The sequence below is a fragment of the Pseudonaja textilis genome, chromosome 3 (genome assembly GCF_049901715.1).
Source record: "Pseudonaja textilis isolate UNSWEBS1 chromosome 3, rPseTex1.2, whole genome shotgun sequence".
In the NCBI taxonomy this organism is placed as follows: Eukaryota; Metazoa; Chordata; class Lepidosauria; order Squamata; family Elapidae; genus Pseudonaja; species Pseudonaja textilis.
Window position 1 is genome coordinate 136,668,624 of NC_141992.1, and position 14,778 is coordinate 136,683,401.

General features: G+C 36.1%; 1 protein-coding gene across 8 annotated transcripts in view; it reads left to right on the top strand.

Moving 5' to 3' along the window:
• ATXN1 (ataxin 1) overlaps positions 1-14,778 on the top strand; it is a 228,191-nt gene that overhangs the window by 132,819 nt on the left and 80,594 nt on the right. For all 8 annotated transcript variants that reach the window (XM_026699566.2, XM_087930909.1, XM_026699563.2 and 5 more), the window contains one exon: positions 1,231-1,296. The gene's annotated coding sequence lies outside the window, so the exon portion shown is untranslated. The remainder of the gene's footprint in view (positions 1-1,230; positions 1,297-14,778) is intronic.

Below are 14,778 nucleotides of genomic sequence, written 5' to 3' on the forward strand. Positions count from 1 at the left end.
TACCAACGTCCTTTCTATCTTAATGGACTGCTGTAAGAGTATCAAAAGTAGCGAGGTATAGTTAGGTACTAATCATGCTGGCTGAGGATTTTTTTCCCTAATTATATTATAATTGTCAAATATGCAAACAAAGAGGATTTAGGTTCACATTTATTTTCATTGATTTATTTATCCAATGTTTATGCTGCTCATCTCACCACACGAGGTGACACTGAGTATATCATTCCAAAGCATCAATGTTTAAACTCAAGAGGACACTGTATTACGCAAAAATGTTTGAACAGAAGCTTATGCATCAATCATTATTAAATACAGCACTTCAGATGAGTATTTCTCTCCATCCCTTGAGCTATAGGTAGTCCTCAACTTACAACAATTCATTTAGTGACTGTTTGAAGTTACAACAGTACTGAAAAAAGTGACTTATGACCACTTTTCACACTTACACCATTGCAGCATTCCCATGGTCACGTAATCAAAATTCAAGACACTTGGCAACTGACTCACGTTTATGGCCATTGTAGTGTCCCGGGGTCATGTAATCACCCCTTATGACCTTCTGACAAGCAGTGTCAATGGGAAAACCAGATTCTCATAACAACCATTTTACTAACTCAAAAAACCGCAGAGATTCACTTAAGAACTGTGGCAAGAAAGGTTGTAAAAGGGAGCAAAATTCACTTAACAGATGTTTCTCTTGGCAACAAAAATTTTGCCCTCAACTGTGATCATAAGTTGAGGACTACATGTACTTGCAGTAGTTAGAGACCATGGTTGGGACTTCTTGGTCTATAATGTTGTGAGGAATTAGCAATACCGGCTAACTCTGCTGGGTTTTAAAAGATCAAGCATTCAAAAAAGTACCTAACTGTATTTGATCTGTGTCTTTGATTTGATTTGATTATTCGTACTGTGAATATCCAGTACATCTAGGATACTATGGCAGAGAACAGGCAAAAAAAAATAAATCTTTTGTTCTGTGGTAACAGCTGCAAAACCTAATTGTACCTGTATTTTCAGTGCTTTTCATGATTCATAGAAGAGATTTAGGAGATTTTTATGTTATTTTATCTACTGCTTTACTCTTGTTCAAATTTTTTTTTAATCATTTATGCAACAGCCATTAATACATAAAGAAAAATAATTCAATATATATTGATATGCTTTGTTCTTTTACAAGACGGTAAAAAATAAAAAAATAAGGTAATATGCATTATCTTCCTCCTTCAGGTGAGAAGACCAGATGGTGTAAAAACCAAGCAGAAAGTTCTGAAGAAGATTGCTCAGTGTGATATGGTAAGCATGCACACATTTCCCTTCTTTTAATAACAATTGTATCTAACAGGAAAATATCATTGTCTTCTAATGATGATAAACAAATTAGAAGTGAAACAAACTTTATAAGAATTTTACTTTAAATCATAACATAGTCTGTGACTTTGCTGTCATTCTGTATCTACACAAAGACTTAATGTGAGAGTCATGGGGGTGGATATATATTTTTTATCTTGAGAGGGCAGGGCACACACTTTGTATGACTCCAGTTATATTTCTACAGCCTCTGAAGCCTCATGAGATCTCATAGTGGAGATATAGAAGCCAAACAACTCATTTCAGTGACATGTTTCCCCCCCTCCCCTGTTCATGGCATGGAACACTAATCTCTGAATCTCTGCTAGGCTATTGCTATTGATTCCTCTTTTCTAAAGAACCTCAACAAATGTCTAAAATCAATTTTGAAAAATTCAACCCAACAACCGGATGACCTTTGCAAGCCAACTTATTTTTTTAAAGTAAAAGAAATGGAAGAATGAGTATGATATATGAATGTCCACACGCTCTTGTTGCATTCTTACATAAATAGTGCTGTTAACATTGACCTACTGATCTGTCTGAAAGAGAGTTCAGATAGTTAGGTTATTATTTGAACAGCAGCAGTTGGTTAACACAGAGTTGAAAGGATTGATGGTTTGCAAGGCCTGTTTATAGTTAATTGAAGGTTAATTGAAGGTTCAAATTCTTGAACTACTTTCAGTTTCCATGCACCGTAATGATTGGAAATCAAACTTCTTTGGAAAGGGCAGACTGTTTATATTTGTTAATGGCTTAATTTGCTATTGGGCAATTTTCATGAAAAATTGACTCCTCTGCATACCGTAATCAATGACACTGAACACCACCAAGAGGTCTAAAAGAACTAGGAGAGCTACCTCTAGAATCTTTATACACTACATATCTTGATTTTTAAAAAAATCCTTTGAACTAATTATTTTGAATTCCACCAAGAGCATTTGCAGGACTGAGGACTGAAGTTTGTTTTTATTCTTCAAATTTAAGCCTGTGATTCTTGTACACATTTTATATTTCCTTTAGTCTGGAGATATTTGGATTTATAAATTAGTGGCTGAAACACCAGGAGTCTCTAGTACTCTAACTCTTTTATGAACTATTCCTTTTTTTTCTTCACTTCCATTATAAACCTAAAAATAGCTGCACTGTCAATTAGCAATGGAATTTGTGTACCGTGTTGTAATATGAAAGACCCTCTTCTTCCGAAGTTTGTGTTTAATTCTACATGCTGGTATCATGTGACTGGGTATCAGCATTAAAAAGAGTTTTGTAACTGACTCAAAATAATTTCTTGAACACAAAATCTAGTAATTTAGCACTGTAATAAATGTTGTTGAAATATATATTGTAGTTAAACGACTGTGCAAGTGGTAATGGGCTGTATATTCATTTTTCTAACTATAACTTTCAATTTCGGTTTATAAGTACATGTTGCCAAGAAAAGTATTTCCAAATTTTTAAGTGCTCAAAACCTTTAAGTTTGAGGCTGAGAGATAACATTTTGTTTAATGCTACTGATGAATTCATGAGTGAGACAATGAGTTTTTAATTGCTCACCTTGTATACTACTACTCTACTATATCGTTTGCATCATTTTAAAAGCATGTAAAATGTAGAATTATAGAAATAATTCTGGAGCTATTTGGAATTATAAATTAGCACATCTTTTACTTGACAAGAAGTTGAAAAAAATAATATACAAATTTGTCTTCATGCAGTCTGAATCTTATACAAATTTGAAGGCTGCTTGTTGAATTAATATCCAGTGGAAGGGTTTACTAAGTGTTGCTATTTTTCAGTTTTCTCATTTGTAGAATTGAGTAATAGAACTTTACTCTGTTTTTTTTTAAAAAAAATTGTAACATTTAGCTGTGTGTGCAGTTAACATTGAGTCCCTCAGGCACATTATAGGTCAGCGTTTTCAAAGTCTGAATGTAGTAAATTAGGAATCATATTTTATGTACAAGTAAATTCCAGTTTCAAAATTATGAGTTTGCTATATCAACAAATCCTTCATTTATTGCAGCAAAGGGAAAATAGATTACTCAGTACAATATTTATTTTGACACATAGCCAATTGATGTTACTCTTGCATAAATGGGTTTCTTTCCTGTTAACTCTTCAATGCTTTTCAGTTAAAAAAAGTCATGTCTACAAAATAGCTCAAACACAAGCAAAATTTCATGCTTTATTTTTGTCTTTCACTATTAGGAATTGCATTAGATTGTTAGACTTAAAGTTTGGATCCTTTCTTCCTTATTTTTTGAAGATGTACTTCCACACAGCACTAAACCAAACATTGCATATAAGTCCCCCAAAGCTTGCCTATCCCCAATATAAACATTATTCAAATAAGGGTGCCATATTCCACTTTATGCTACTTTATTTTCTAGATGGATTCTCTGTTAATTGTGCTACATCGAATCACAAGTTGTGAGATAATAATCAGCATATTTTATAGGTCCAGTGTTTAACTTGCTGCTTTGCTGTGGTGAACAATGAACAGTGAACTGACATATGATAAACTAGATGCAAATGTAGGATCACATAGTTTTGCTTTGATTCTAATTAGAAATAAAATGCTGAAATCTATTTTCTTTTTTCCTTGTGTGATATTTCAAATCATGGGAACAAAAATTTAGGTTTTGTCTGTTGTTCATTGGACTTGTGATCTTGTTATCAGAAAGTATTTTTTAACAGACAGTATTTTTGCTTTTTAATTTCTCTGTATTTGCCCGCATATTTCTGGAATTGTGTGGAAGACTATTTGCAGGGACTATTTTTCCAATCTAGCAACTTCTGCCTTGCCTTAAACAATTTAGCTCCTGAACAAAAGGAATATGAGGGGAATCTTTTCCTCTACGTGTCAGGTACCATCTTATCCTCAAGAAGTATATGAAATATGCTATTTGCATAACACAGAGGTAAGGAACTATGGGCTTTTTACAGTCTGTGAACTTTGGCTCCCAGAACTCAGGAATTCTGGGAGTTGAAATTCATCGATCGTAAAAGGCCATGGGTTCACTACCCCTGGCCTAAGAGGCTGTATATGGAGAATGTCTGAATTCTATTGGCTGATAAGGGAATATTTCAGAACAGGAACATACTGCAAAAGGGGCACTGCTAAGGGAACATTCTGACCAAGCATTGGTTTGCAGCTGGTTATATCATTCATATAATATAGCCATGCTAGGAATGTGCCCGCATTCCACCTCTCCAACAGCTACTTTAGAAGAAAGTGTAAAATACATTCTGAACATTGCAGATAGGCCCTTCAAACCTCAAAGTTGGGTTAATTGATAGCCACTTAAACATATAAACATGACTGAAAATTTCCCCATGTAAAATGTTCGTTTTGGTAAACTTCAAGATATTATAAATCTGTATGCCAAACATTACTGTGATTCATTATGAACAGTGAAACAATTAAAAATTCTGGCAAGTTAATTTTGCCATGATAGCACAAGCGAGAATGCTTCTGCACCATAATAATAACGACATGGTGCAAAACAAAACAATTGGATGGTAAAAGTTATGAACTCCAGTATGCAGAAATAAAATCCTTCCTTATCCAATCCTAGGTACAGAGATAAGAATGTGACACAGATGCTGCTTAACATCTTAAAACTTAACAGTTTGGGCTGTTTAATTTTCTTCTTGTGCTTTGCTTCCAATTCAAGTGTCAAATATTACTGTGATGCTTTGTATAGTCATTGGCACATTGTTGTGTTTCCATAGCTGTTCTAGATTAGAAGCAGCAAAAGAATAAATCCTGGAGAAAGATAAATGGTCTCTTGATCACAAGTGAGATTAAAGAGCTTTCTTTTTTCCTCTTCTCTTACCTGTTCACTGTTGTGCTATAAAATAAGCCACTTAAATAATATAACAGCCCCAAACCAAAAGGAACCAGGGAATGTAAAATTGGTTCTTTCAGCTCAGTAGTCTTCATGGCTAATAATAACACTAATGAATCACAGCAGTGTAAGGAAATATGGTTGTGGTACTCGAAATTATAGTAAGGTTTACAATGAAATATAGTACTGTCCAAATTAAGATTATAAATATTTAATGAAAGGTTCAGTGTACATGGTTGCACTATTAGTGATTCTGATTTGTAAACCTTTTCTTGTTTATTAAAAGATAAAAAATATGGCTTTGTTTTAAAGAGGAAAAAATGCATTTTCTTGTTAATATCTAGTTACAATTTGAGCTAAATCTCTGTGAATATATTATAGATTAACTGTCAGGTGTAATAAAAGAGAGAGGCAACACTTGTAAAATTGATGAGATTGCAGAGTAAGAAGGATTTTCTTCTAAATTTGAAGTGTGATTGCATATGTCATTTTTTTAAACAAGAATTTGAGAAGTCTTCAGGTTTCAGAATACACTAATCATAGCACATAGGGAATGATTTCAAAGTATAAAGCTTTGGGGAAAAGAAATTGACAGCTTCCGTATAAATTTGAGTGAGGTGCAAAATTCACTTATCAACAAGTGTCACGTGGTTGAGGTAAGAATGGTACATAGAATATAAAGAATTGAATATTGATGAAGTAAGTTATAATTTTACTATCTTTTCTGAAGAGCTGTTGTTAAGAATCCAAAAAGACCTGAGCTATTCAAGGTATTTCACTGTTTACAATATAAGGAAATGTAACAAAACAATGCTGCATTTTATAAGGGAAAATATCTTTGTTACCTCATACACACAAGGCATTTTCCATGCATTGCTACATTGTTCCCAGATTGCAAACATTTAATGCCAGTTACTTCTTGTTTAAGGAATCTTGAGTTTGCAATTCATGACAACAATGGCAAGAGTGGTAACTGAAGAGCTTTCTGTTTTTGGAAAGCCTTTATTGTTTTCAAATTAAATATGTCTCAAATCTCTGCATGTGAGTATTTTAAACTGTTGCCTTTTTTTTTGGAATACTAGCACGTTATTTTATCCCATTTTGTCTGGAGGAAGTAGTCTCCTCTGCTCTCATTGTATTAACATGGTAAAACATTATAGTCATTATTTAAAAATAAACTACTTTTAAATTCTAATCAGGCAGCCTGAATGCAATTTTGGAGATAGCTTTGGTTTCTAACATTCAACTTTTAATATCTGTATAGTTGATTTAGACAACTAAAAGAGCCAACATGAACCCTTCATTTAATGCATCTTGGTTAATAGACTTCTGATGTGGTAGGCAAAATTAGAGTCAAAATAATAGACAAGATCTATTGTATCTACATTACTTAAGCTGATTTGCATAAATTGTGATTTGTGACTTTACATCATTTAAGTCATTGTATAGTTACATTGTATACTCAGATATTCTGAATAATGGACACAGTTTCATGGTTATTGCAGTGGAAATTTTTGAACTTGTCTGAATCAGGTAAATAGAACAATTTACAGCCTTTCCTAACTGGGCTCTATGGTTGAAAAAAAACCCTTATTGTTTTTTGCAATTTTGCCCACCACACATAATGCTAGTACTCAACATGCTAGGAATGTTTATGCTCTGTAAATTTTTATACTTTTCTGTTGTAAACATTGTAAAATAAGAATCAGGTAGTTTAGAATTGTGCTGTGAAGTTTTTTTACATATTTTGCAATTTTCTCTGAGACTTTGAAAATTATTTCAAAGGTTGGGAGTGCTTATGTTAGATTAATAGAGTTAGATGGAAAAATAACATTTCACTAGTTCTAAATAGCTTCAGCAGCTTCAGGCTACTTTTAGGCCCTATTTTCTTCTTTTATTTTCAATGCTGTTAAGACTTGCAATATGTCCTAATAACCTTCTCCCAAATAAGCTTGCCCATAGGATAACAATCTAATTACAAAATCTTTTCTGGTGCTTTCAGAGGTGATTGGGCCATGAAAGCACCTTTTCTGTTATGATGCTGGTTTTTGCAGTCCTTTTTCTGGCATTCACAGGTGCTATTTTACTGCTAGATCTTCTGAATTTTTAGGGCCTTTGAAAATTTTGCTGTTTTGTTGTTCTGCTACTTTTATTGTTTTCATTGTTATAGTTTTTAAATGGCTTGAGGATTTCACTTTAAAAATCTGTGTTATAATATTAATTAGAAGAAACATTCCTTGCCTTTCAACTGCATCCAAGGGAAAAAAGAATATATTCCTGTTGGACATAATGTGAACAGCAATGCTTAACATTTCAAACACCATTATTGTCACTTGGATTGTCGCTGGTAATATGGTATGCTTTACATTAGTTAAGAACTCATTTTCAGTTTAAAAGCTTGGTTTATTTACTATTTTAAATAGTTGTTGGTGGGCTTTTCAATCAACTGCAGATGGACATGTTTGTTTGTTTTTTAACAAAGGCATTAGCAGGATTTTTGAACGTATTCTTCTGTCATGAAGGCATGGTCCTACTTAGTCTAAAAGTTGGCAGTGAGGGGGAATTAAAAGGTGGGAAGTGCTGTATTTTATAGTTACTTAGAATTTGTATTGCCTTCATTGAACTGCATGAAATTTAAATAGTAATCTCAAACATTTATTTTAAATAAAATTATTTGAATTTTTTTCTTGATGTGTCACTTGCTTTTGCTAGAGCTTATCATCTACTCCTATTCTTAGTCGAGATATAGTATTTATCTATGTCCAGATAAAGTAAGTGTTAACATAAATCAGAAATTGTGTGGTGGGCTCTGTAGGTAGTCCTCAATTTATAACAGTTCATTTCAAAATTACAATGGCACAAAAAATGTGACATGACAGTTTTTCACATTACGACCATCACAGCATCTCCATAGTCATGTGGTCAAGATTCAGATGCTTGGAAATTGACTCATACTTATGGCGGTTGCTGTGTCCCAGAGCTATGTGATTTCCTTTTGTGACCTTCTGACAAGCAAATTCAAAAAATCAATCGCTTTCACATTGAATTTGCTTGTCAGAAGGTCGCAGAAGGAAATCACATAGCTCTGGGACACAGCAACCGCCATAAGTATGAGTCAATTGCCAAGCAGTTGAATTTTGACCACATGACTATGGGGATGCTGCGATGGTCGTAATGTGAAAAAGGGCATTGGTACTTACCTGAGACGCCTGTTCTCTTTGAGCTGTGAAGAGCATCCAGTAGTGGGAGGCGCTTCAGTCTCTGCATGTCTAGTCTGGGCTTAATTTGTGGAACGCTCCTCCTCCTCCATGGGACTTCTCCCCAGCGTTCCCCAGTTTTGGCAAAGATGAGAGAAATAAACACCCTCGTCCTCAATGCCCTAACAATTCGTTGGCCGAAACAGGACCTCACCAGATGGAAAAAGGGTAGGGCTGGATGCTCTTCACAGCTCAAAGAGAACGGGCGTGTCAGGTAAGTACCAACGCCCTTTCTCCCATGAGCTGTTCAGAGCATCCAGTAGTGGGACATACCAAAGCTTGGCCTGTCCTACAGGAGGGACTCCGTCTGGCCTGGAATCCCTTCTGGTCCCTATGGACCCGTTGCAGAACTCTTCTGCCAAAGGAGGCCTCAGCGGAGGCAAACACATCTATTTTATAATGCCTAATGAATGGCGATGGAGAGGCCCAGGTTGCAGCTCGACAAATTTCAGTTATTGGTGCCTGTGTGGCCCACACTGCTAATGTTGCAGTGCTCCTTGTTGAATTATGCCCCTGGGCACCTGCAGTGATTGAGTCTGATACCTTTTCGCTATCGCGGCCTGTAGCCAACAGCCTATTGTAGAAGATGAGACCTTGCGTCCCTGAGCGTTGGGCTGAAACGATACAAATAAGGCTTCTGTTTTTCTGAAAGTCACCGTGTGGTTAATATAGATTCGCAATGCTCGCCTCACATCAAGCCTATGCCATTGTAGTTCCAACCCTTGGGATGGTCAGGGACAAAAATTAGGAAGTATCAGTTCTTGTGCCCTATGAAAAACTGAGTTAATTTTGGGTATAAACGTAGGATGAGGACGAAGGACCACCCGGTCAGAATGGAAACAGAAAGATCTTGTCTGATAGACAAAGCTGCAAGTTCTTGCACCTGGCTGGGCCTCTCCATCGCCATTCATTAGGCATTATAAAATAGATGTGTTTGCATCTGCTGAGGCCTCCTTCGGCAGAAGAGTTCTGCAACGGGTCCACAGGGACCAGGAGGGATTCCAGGCCAGACAGAGTCCCTCCTGTAAGACAGGCCAAGAGCTATGTCCCAGAGCTATGTGATTTTCTTTTACAACCTTTTGACAAGAAAATTCAATGTGAAAGCGATTGATTTAACTAACTAAACAACTGCAATGATTCACTTAACAACCGTAGAACAAAAGATCGTAAAACGGGGCAAAAATAACTTAACTGCCTCACTTAACAACATAAATTTTGGGCTCTGTAGTGATCATAAGTCAAGGACTTCCCATACTATGTGATTTAGTATAGGATCATGTTTGAGTTTTACTGAAATAAATATTTACAGGTTGCTGTTGCATGTACTGCTGGGGACAACCAGGCTAGCTGTGTATCAAAAAAATAATCTTACAGTAGTATCTCCCCTCCATTTCTTTGTTTAAAAATGTACTTATTCATTTGGGTATGTAAGATATCAGACTCTTATAGGACATTTTTCATTGCTTTCCTTTCAGGCTGCAGCCATCTGAGTCCTCCAAATCTTTGTTAGAATTTTAATGTGGGATGTGGCAGAGAGGCTGCTATGGAAAGAAAGGGATCAGAAAATTTTCTCTCTGTTGAATTCCTCAACTTAAAACTTCCATGTTGTGTTCCACTCTTACCACATTGTACTCCCACTGAGGCAGGAACCTTGCTTTATTACCTCTGTTGCTGCTTTTTCTTCTTTTAAATTATCTCTTCTTACCAGCAGTTGTTACTGGGGGGACCGGGACAAATAAGAGAAAATGAATTTTTAAATAGAATTGGGACCCCAGAAATTCTTGTTTTTCAAGCTCTAGTCCCATAACTATCTTTTCTCCACCTGCAAATATTCATGTTTGTTACAAATAGATGTAATTAATGGTTACTATTTTTAAAATAAAATATTTAAACGAAAATGGGACCACATAATACAGGAGACGCTGTTTCTTATATATTGTCTAGGTGTAGGAAAAAGATTTGATTCTAAGCAAGCTAAGCACATGAAGGAGGAGAAGGACAGGTATCTCAATTTTACTTTTTTTCCATCAACATCCTTTTTGCATTTCATGAATTAGAGGATCATTTTTGAAACTAGGAAACTTTGCTGTCAATGTAGTGCCAATGATTTTGAGTCTTCATTTTTTTTCTTGAGCAGTAAATCATGTAGAAATCCTTCAAGATCAGTGAAGATTTTCTGAAGCTTTCTCTTCAACTCATGATGACAGGAAGAGTTAACAGACTGGAGCTAACATCCTCTTTGTTTTGTCACATTATTTTCCTGCATTCTGTTTCTCCCCAGTGTCAGGTTTCCAAGTGATGAAATCCATTTAAAAAGAAAAGTACAAAGTCCATTTTTCAAAAAGATCTCTTTTATTTAGGAAAGCATCAAATTGGCAAAGTCCGTGGTAATTCCGGATCTGACCCAACCTGGAATTACCCCACAATATTGATGATCCAAGCTCTGTAAAGGACCTTGGAATACTCACCTCTAATGATCTAAGTGCTAGTGCCCACTGCAACTACATAGCCAAAAAGGCATTAAGAGTTGTTAACCTAATCTTACGTAGCTTTTTCTCTGGTAATATCACACTACTAACTAGAGCATACAAAACATTTGCTAGACCAATACTCGAATACAGCTCATCAGTCTGGAACCCACATTACGTATCTGATATTAGCACAATTGAGAAAGTCCAGAAATATTTCACAAGAAGAGTTCTCCACTCCTCTACTCATTGTAGAATACCTTATGCCACCAGACTTGAAATTCTAAAACTAGAAAACCTAGAATTACGCCGTCTTCGGTCTGATTTAAGCATGGTATATAAAATCATACATTGCAATGTCCTACCTGTCAATGAATACTTCAGCTTCAACCATAACAACACAAGAACACACAACAGATACAAACTCAAGGTTAACCGCACCAAGCTTGACTGCAGGAAATACGACTTTAGCAACAGAGTGGTCAATGTCTGGAATACTCTACCCGACTCTGTAGTTTCTTCCCCAAACCCCAAAAACTTTAACCTTAGACTGTCTACTATTGACCTCACCCCTTTCCTAAGAGGTCTGTAGGGGGCGTGCATAAGCGCACCAACGTGCCTACCGTCCCTGTCCTATTGTTTCTTTTATTTTTCTTTTATTTTTCTTATATGTACTCATTTCATGTATTCATAATTATGTATACACTTTTACTTATCTCGTAAACAATTGACAAATAAATAAAATAAATAAAATAAATAAATAAATATTAGAAGTTAGAAACAACCCCCAAAAGTCACATTCTCTAATAGAAGTAATTCAACCTTGCTTGATGTCATAAATCTCCACCTCCAGGGGCCCAAGTACTTCCAGGAGCCCAAACTCGTTTCCCATGGGAAAGATCACCTAGCCAAAACACTCTCTTTATCTCCACTGTTCCCCCCTTAGGAATGTGTCAAGCCCGAAACCCTTCTCCCCATAACTGCCACAGAGAGAGTAAGAAAAAGAATATATACTAAGACAACTAAAATGGCTAGACGTATGTCAATTTCGGGCTTGACACCCAGATTGTTGCAATGTGAAAGCCTCTGTTCAGTGGATTCATATTCCAGTCCTGTGACTTTCAGCAAAACTATACCTCTATTAGGAATGGCTTCTTTGTTTTTTGGGGCATACTAAATACATTTCAAATATTTACAAATTTTAATATGCACATTTCCTGAGGGCTAGTGATTTCGAGATTCCTTTCCATACATGATATAATAAACCTACTAGAATATGACACACTGTTTATACTCACAATTGAGTGAATGGTGCTTCAGCTTGGAGGGAAGTATGAAATGGAGAGTTGTTTTATGGTGATGGAGTGGTTAGAATGCAGGTTAACTCTTGTCCACTGCCAGAACTTCAATCCGCAAAAGCTCAAGGTTGACTTATCCTTCCATTCTTCCGAGGTTGGTAAAATGAGGACCCTGATTGTGGGGGCAATATGCTGATTCTGTAAACTGTTTAGAGAGGGCTATAAAATACTCTGAAATGATATATAAGTGCTGTTGCTTTTACTATTGTTCCTGAGTTTGGGATGCAGTGGCCTAGTGGTTAAGATGCTGAACTTGTCTACCAAACAGTTGGCAATTTGAGACCCAAATACCTCATGACAGGGTGAGGTCCCATTCTTGTCCCTCACAGGGTGAGGTCCCACCAACAGAGGTTTCCCAGTTTGAAAGTATGCAAATAAGAGTAGAAAAATAGGTACCACTTTGGTGGGAAGGTAACAGTGTTCCATGCACCTCAGTATGTAGTTAGGTTGGCCACATGACCATGGAAGCATCTTCGGACAATGCTGGTTCCTTTGGCTGTGAATTGGAGATGAGCATCACAGCATAAAATTGGATATGGCAGTACAAAGGAAACCTTTACTTTTACTTTGTGCTGTTAAACATTGTTATCAGTGACTTGAATGAGGGAGTTTACCACAGGGTTTACCAAGTATTCATGGGGAAGGGGGAAAGATAAGATTCAAAAAGTTCTGTAGAGGCTTAAACAGTGGACTTAAAGGAATATGGAGAAACAAAACATTCTGCATCTGGACAGGAAAAATATGGCATGAATGTTGGCTGGAGGAGACTTGATATGGCAGCAGTACATTTGAAAGGATCTGGGATCTGGATTTACTCTTCAGTCACAACTTAAACATAAACTAACAATGCGATGCAGGTGCTAAAAGCTGTTCAGAGTCACCTCAAAGTGGATGGCAAATAAACTTAATGAATAATGAAGATAAAAAAAGGTGAGTGCTATTTTGAGGTGGAGTATATATCACAGCTACTAATTATACTATTCTCCTATGCTGTGTTCGGGCCCCATTTGTAGTAGTATATTCTGCAAACCTAGCAGTTCGAAAACATGTAAAAATGCACGTAGAAAAATAGGGACCACCTTTGGTGAGAAGGTAACAGCGTTCCGTGCACCTTCGGTGTTTAGTCATGCTGGCCAAATAACCACGAAGACGTCTTCAGATAGCACTGGCTCTTCGGCTTTGTAATGGAGATGAGCACCGCCCCCTAGTGCCAGAAACGACTAGCACCTATATATGAGGGGAACCTTTACCTTTATCTTATTCTGTGAACCACAGCTGAAAAAGAACCAAGGCCAACTGGAGAAATTTCAGAGGGAGCTACCAAGAAGGTGAAGGGTCAGAAAAACAAATCATGTGAGGAATAAAGCATGTTGGTACAAAAAAAAGATAACTAAGGGAAGATCTGATAGCAGTTTTCAGATATGTGAGAGGGACTAATCTTATTCTCTGTTGTTCAGAACCAAATTCAATGGGTTTAATTTTCAAAGACGGAGGTTCAGGCTAAACTTTAGGAGGAACCTCCTGACTATACAAATTGTCACATGCTTGTAACATGCTATTACATGATATGCGAGTTCTCCTTCATTAGAAGTCTTCAAATAGAAGTTGCATAGTCATGTGTCAGAGATGCTTCTGTGGAACTAGCTAATATTATAGTGTTTTCCAACATTATTCCATGTGATTATTTTGAGCGTTATTAGACTGGATGTTGCCGATTGAGTTAATGATCTGGCCAAAGAGAGGCTGCTTAACTTTCTCCCGTTATCTTCTAACTTCATCTGCATGAGATATATGGGCCTAAGTTACTTTTCCTTCAGAAGTTCAAGAAAGTGAGTAATACATCTATAACAGAAATAGTTTATTAACGTGATGACTTAAATATTATTCCCCATGATTCTGAAATTTATGCTCGCCTTCTACAGAAGTATGGATTACTGTGTATTGCGTAACAAGAACATGGCAATAAATCCAAAGATTACCTGCTAAAGAGCTGGAAGGGAGAAACTTTTGTTGTGGCTTAGCTACAGAAGCCAACTGCACATTTTATTACATTTTTTTTGTATAAGTTGCAGACATTGTGAATTGGGTGGAGTATTCAGATTTAGTAGGAAATATTCTACACAAAATAATCATTCGCTCTCCTCATGTTCTTGCATGTAGCAATCAGTTACTGGGTCTTTTAACTTTGAAGTCAGTGTTTTGCTTTGAAGTTGAACTAAAGCACATTTTGTTTTATTTATAAATAAATTCAGCCATGATTCAAACAATTTCCCTTTATGACATCACATTTTGGATAATTATATATTCTGTTAAATGTATATTTTGTGTTCAGGTAGTTCCTATAAGTTCTAAGCAGGGATATATAAATGTGTTCAATTGTTGACAAAAACGTTATTCAAATGCTATGGGAATCAATGTTTTTAAAATTCTAATAAATGAAATTTGCTTCCATGTATATTTATTTTAATTATAAAACAGTCTTTTTTCTACA